This window comes from Corvus cornix, chromosome 7, assembly GCF_000738735.6.
Source record: "Corvus cornix cornix isolate S_Up_H32 chromosome 7, ASM73873v5, whole genome shotgun sequence".
NCBI lineage: Eukaryota > Metazoa > Chordata > Aves > Passeriformes > Corvidae > Corvus > Corvus cornix.
The window spans coordinates 31,419,457-31,425,876 of NC_046337.1; positions in this window are offsets into that span (position 1 = coordinate 31,419,457).

Genomic DNA, 6,420 nt, shown 5'->3' on the forward strand with positions numbered 1-6,420 from the left:
GTATTTAGAGTTTGTGAGCAAGATTGCCCCTTGGTTGTATCCATGAGCTTGGTTGTAATGTCTGTGATGTTGATCAAAATTTTTGGCAGCGGTAGAGGAAGAATAAGGATTTTGGCTCCTAGTAGAAGGATGAAGAAAGACAATTTGACTATAAGAATATTTGACACTAATGTGCAAACATGATGCTTATTTGCTTTTAATAGAAAGAGAGACTGAGGTTACACTTCCCTAAAAGGGCAGTCTTGCTCTTCCCTCCACCTTTAAGCACACACTTGTGCCTCCAGCCTTGCCTCACCACAGCTGCATGTGGGGCTGTGTGGTGGGACAGGTGAGGGAGGTGATCTGTTTTTCTCTGCAGTGCACAGTGCTGCTGTGATTCTAGCAGTCCCAAAGCAGAGCAACTGAACCTGCTGCGGAGTTGTTGCCCGGGGTTCTGGGGCTTGTCCTTTGAATTCTAGAAGAAATACACGTATCTGGGTCACACAGATCAGTTCTGGTGCTATTGCTCAGTGCGCTTTGTAGTTTGTCACTGTTGTTCTGTTGAGTAATTTGTTTAATCTGAATAAGTCCCAACCCGCTGCTGTCCAAGTGTTTTATTTGTTGTTCATACGTTACAAAGGTTGAGGATCAAGTAACTCAATAGTCAAAGTATAATTTCTGTACTGACTATCCTTTTTATGTTCAGTAATAAATGCAGTTAATGTTTATTAATCAAAAATCCATCACTCAGTTTTATTGATTTGTTCAGAAGAGTGATGATAATGGTTTTGAGGCATAATAGCAAATGTGGAATGTTTTTAACTTCTGGTCTTACCACAAATTGGTGATTTTTCTACCGATATGGAGTCGGCTTTTGATAGGTCCTTTTTAAAATGAATGGATTCCTGTGACAAGATGACTCCTGAAATTACAGTCATACCCACAATAAGAGCAGCTGTGTTCACAACTCAACAAAGGAAAAGGTCAGCACCTTTTCCCTCCCAGTGCAGAGTGGTGTCATGTCCATCCAAGCTCATTTCAGGGCTGCTGCAATTCTGGTGTTGCAATGTGCCTGCACTGTTATTCCTGAGAGCTGGGGCAGTGACTTAGAGCTCATCTGGCTGACAGCTAAGCGGGCAATGTCATTCAGTGACATATCTCTGGTCATTCTGCTTGTGTCTGTGCACTTGTGCCAGCTCTGGTGCTGTAAACTGTTTTTCTTTTTACTTGCATAAAATTATCTCTGGATATTAATAATGCCTGATACAATGTTTGAAAAGTATCCAGAAATATTTCAGGCTTTTAAAGTCCTCACCTTTTCAGCATCTGACGTCTTTAAAAATATGCAAAACAACACAATTTACCCAACAAGTCATATAAATAGCTAAAGACCAGGAAGTAGTAACTGATGCCAGAAGGTCTTTGAAGTTGCCATCACCTGTTAGCAAACACATGGCCAAAACAGTAATCTTTAAATAACCAAGCTCAGGCTCCAAAAGGCTGCTGTTAAAAGCATGCTGAAAAGGTGAGGCCATCCTTGTGAGAACACTGTCAGTCTTAAAGCCCTCTGTTCATGATGTTGGCAGTACATTTGTGTCAGAGGCACAGGGTAGGACTGATACTGCCTTGGAGGCTTAGACCCTCAAAGTTTCAGTGTTTCACTGCAGGCTGGGAATCTGGAAGTACTTGGTTCTGTATCTCTCAGCTGATGCTTGGTAACATGTTAAGCCACCATAATCAGTTATGGGTTCAAGTGTGAATGGTTTATGAGGTTCAGCTGTAAGTGACTGTAATCTGAGGAAACTTGTCATGCTTTAGAAGAACCACTCACACAGGTCTTTGGAAGGGAATAGCATCAGGACAATTGTAGCTCTAATGTTGGCCACAAGAGAGCAAGCTGAAACTGTGCTGGCTGCTCAGAGACAGTCCAAGCAAGAGTGGGGCAAGCCATGAAAGACAGATGGATGAGGTCTCTAAAAGGGGATGGCACAGTCAGAGGATATTGCATTTTTGTAGGTTTTTGTCTGTTTTGGAACATCCCCAGTTCTGATCTTGGGTTATTTTGTATTCAGACATTATTATCATCATAACCCTCATGAGTAGATTCTGAGATGTAACATCGATCTCTGTGTTAATTTCACAGTTGAACCTATATTTTAGTAATTTGCTAATTTATACCAGTCGAAGAAAATTCAAATGGTTGAAATTAATTGGGTTTGCTTTATGGCAATCCTTCTGCTAATTTGTCTGAGACATCAGGATTTGAAGGGAGTTAGGTTAATTTATATAGCCAGGGATCTGGATATATATACTGGAATTTAGGCAAAATTGTGAGGTTTTTTCCTTAGGTTAAGTATCTGGATTGTCAGTTACAGGAGAAACCTTGCAAAGCCTATAATCATTCTACTTTAAAAGTCCTGTCACTGCAGGTGAAACAAGAAATCTGAGCACTCTTATGGTCTTGAAGTACAGTCAGCTTTTTCAGCTCTTTACTTCTGATACACTGTTAAAGCAATCTGAGAACTCCTTTGCACAAAAATTCTGTGTAGTTCACAAGCATAAAATTATTAATTTTCTAATTAAAAGCAGAATTTCACCACTTTCACATGGAGGATTTTAAGACTGTTGTCAAAATAGCTGGGAGCTATCATCAGTCTCTCATTAGTTTTTACAATCTGATGGCATACCTCAAAGCTTCTAAAAGTGCTGAATCAAACAGCTTGTTTGTAAAATACTCCCAGGGGTCTTTCAACTGATGATTTAAGTAAGAGAGGATTTAAAAATAGACTTTTCTGGGTCCACTCTGTGGACTTCAGTGTAAAACTGAAGACAAGAGCCTTTCTCCTGGTCTTACGTTGCTGTAGTTGAGAAGACAGTTTGACCTTTGATTTTCATAACTTTTGCTTCCTTAGTGTAGAACAATTTGTTGTGCACTTTGTTAGACTTTAAAAGAGAGTTAGGATAGTGCCAGTTTCACTTAGAAAGGCACAACTAAAAGATTTGGATTTGTCTCTTGCATGGCAGTTCCTCACATGCTGAGAATGACCAATGCACAGGTTTACTGCAGTAACCATCTAGTTTGAATATGGGATCAGAGTTCCAGATACACATTTTGAGCAGTGAATATTCAGGGATCTTAAAAAATCAGGTGATCTGCCTTACAAAACAAACATTTTGTTTGCGGTATGAAGATGGAGGGCCTGCTGCCTGGATGCTGGAAGCTATTCTATTGGTGCCACCAAAGACCAGGGGTATGAGAGGCTTAAAACTGCTCAGGAACATTGGATAGACCAATGCCTAATTTGGATTACCTTGGATTGGGCATTGTGATATAAAATCTGATTAGTGCTAATATTTCTGCCTAATGAGAAAAGGAAAAGAACTGCACCAAAAACACTCTGAGTGAAGAGTCAACCTGCCCAGTAAGTCTGCTTTTTGGAAGCTGAGCTAGGAAGTCTGGAGAAGACTGGACGGATAATTATGGACTTGCTTCTCTTTCCGGTTGGGAGTGCCTCCATGACAGTAAGTACTGTGTTTAATATTATGTACAACTGATATTTTCTGGAAGATAAGACCCAGAGATTAGATTGTTTTGAAGGAGTAGGCAGGCCTGACCAGGATGGGCTGAAGGTATGGAAGTAGCAGCCTGCTTTTGCTGCCGTAGTATGGGCCTCCTGGAATGAGGGACTTGGTAATTTTGGCTGAGATAGGTTACAGCCCCATAAAGCATGTTCCATACACAATGGACCTGCCTAAGGGTGAGCTTGGGCAGAACAGAACATGTCTGAGCAGGCTGGAGAAAGGGGGAAATGCATAATACTTTTGCAAGGCTCTCTGAGGCAAGAGTGAAGGTAAGGCTGTTTGCTCTAAGATGCCCAGTTTAATTAGGATCTTGCCTAGGTTTTTTTATTATAAATGCGTTGCTCTCATGCGCTTTTTGTGCCTTCGTTCTTACTTGTCACATAAATTTGGACTTAGCTCTTGCTACTGGGAAAATAGAGCCACTTGGACCCCAAGGAGAGAGATTATTTTTCCAGGTTTGGAGATGGGAGTTATTTGAAAGGAACCACTTAAGTTTTCAAATTCTAATGTGCCAGAAGCCATGTTATCAAACAGCTTGTTGTGCTTCATTTATTTTTAAACTTCATTCTTTCTGTGCTCAAGGCTTCCCTTTTATGCCATTACCCACTGTCCTTATTCCTCTCCAGTTTTATTTTTATTTTTCTTCTCTCTACTAGAAGTTTTGGTACAAATCAGCCTGCACACATGGCAGAACAACCTGGAATCCAAAGAATCTGAACCCTTAGTAGAACTTTCTAGTCTTGAGGTTTACACTTGTTCACCATCCTTTTATGATGAATATGATGCTTAGTGCTTTCGGAAGAACTCAAAGTACTTTCATAGAACTCAAAATGCCTGACTGAGATAGATGAATACAGAGAGGAAGTCTAAGCCAAAGCTGTATGAATTGGCAGGGTGAGGAACAGAACTTGGAGGTCCTGGCTTTTATTCACATTCCACCTATGAGCATTAGTATTTCCATGATTAAATTACTATTTCCATTTTTAAAATGGGGCAATTTTTGCTTTATGAAGTCACAGTCAGAAAACTCCTTGTTGCAGAAATATTCACTGCACTGAATGGCAAATGTGTATCTATTTTAATTTTATCACAGTTTTTGTGTTGACTGTTTTAAACCTTCATGCTTGCTTGGCAGCCTAGACCCTTCACCTCAGTAGCTAGAAGGAAAATATTCTGATCAAGTTCTCATGGAGCAGCAGACTAAGCATTCCACAGCTAGGTGAGCTCTGACAGAAAAGCTCATAGAAAAGAGTTCATGAAACATTTATTTTGGGTTATCACAGAACAAAACATTTCCATTTGTCATGTTGATGTAAAATGAAAAGCAAAATTCCCTGGTTGCAAGTTGCTGTGCCTTAAGCTTTAGTACGATTGTCATCTTATTTAAAGTCTAGACACCACTGAGATTTAACTGCTTTCCCCAAATACTCTCCTGTGAAACACCATCACTGATCCTATACTCTTTCCCGCTTTTAGCACACTTTTTGGAGTAACTACAGCTATTACAATCAAGGAAGAAGGGCCTATGGCAGTACAAAAGGGCAGGCTGTAACTACTGTGAGCTGTAAGAATCTCATGTTTCGGGTAGTGTAATAGCCATCGAAAGATTTCCTTCTCCTTCAAGGCAGAACCACTGGAACTGAGAAACCAGCAATGTAAATGCTGATAGGCTTTGAATGTTTGCCTTATCTGTATCTGATACGGTTACTTAAAATGCAGTAATGCTGCCTGCATTCCTGGTATTTTCAGTGCTGATTTTTTAAAACATTAATTCATCATTTGGAGCAAGAATAACCACAAGGGAGGGAGAGGTATCATTACATTTTAATTGTTGAATATTTAGCAAAATGTTGCCTGTGACTCTGAATTTAACAGTAATTTAGGTAACAAAATTAAGGTCTTTCTGCCACTGACATACATTATTGTGTGAGAGAGGTAGCCTAGATAAATCATAAGATTTTGTAACATTGAAGATTCGAGTAACATCCTTTTTATAAAAGGCATTTCTTTAAAGAAAGGTACTGGTATTTAGCACGTCAGAAATCAGTACAGTAGCTGTCTGAAATACAAAACAACCCCAAACTAGCACTAGATACCTGTAAGTTAATATCTCAGGCTACATGCAATGTAAGTTCAGTTAATACTATTAAAGCAAACTTTAAAAACTTTTTTACAAGGCTTTAAGTATGAGAGTATCAGTGTAACTTGACAGACTTACTCAGAAACCGTGACCTTGGTTAGCAGTGGAAGTCAGAAATAAGAATACTGAATTTAGAATAAACAACCTTTGCCAAATTTTGCTTATAGTCTCAACAGGTTGAAGTGACAGTCATGTCAGCATCAGTTTTCATGGCATAAAGGAGGAAAATTCAGAGTGGCCATTAGTAAAATGGTAAAATTGCAAGCAACATGAACAAGATGCGACTACACTTGACTCTCTCCAGACCAGAACAAAAAGAGAGGCATGACAAGAAATTGTAGTGAAGGAACATACGTTCCTGGAATTATTCCAGTCCTAAAGGATAAAAGTTCTCTCTAAAGAAGGGAAAATGGGCAACTATTTTTCACTTTCTTTGTCTCTTCTTAGCCTTCTCTGCTGTTTTCACCCTCAATGAAATCCTGAAAAATGATTATCCAGGAGATAATGAATTGGTTAAAATCCTCTTATGGACAGTGTTCAGAGCTCAAAAGACAATTCAAAATTTAAAGCAGTTCTTAGACACAGAGTATGGTTAAGATTTGACTGCAGGGTTCTTCAGTTCTCTATTCCAGTAGGAAAAAACCCCTACATCTAAGCCCCTGAACAGTGGTGTCACAGGCTATGCTTGGTTTAGTGGTAAGCAAGAGTTAAACTGATAA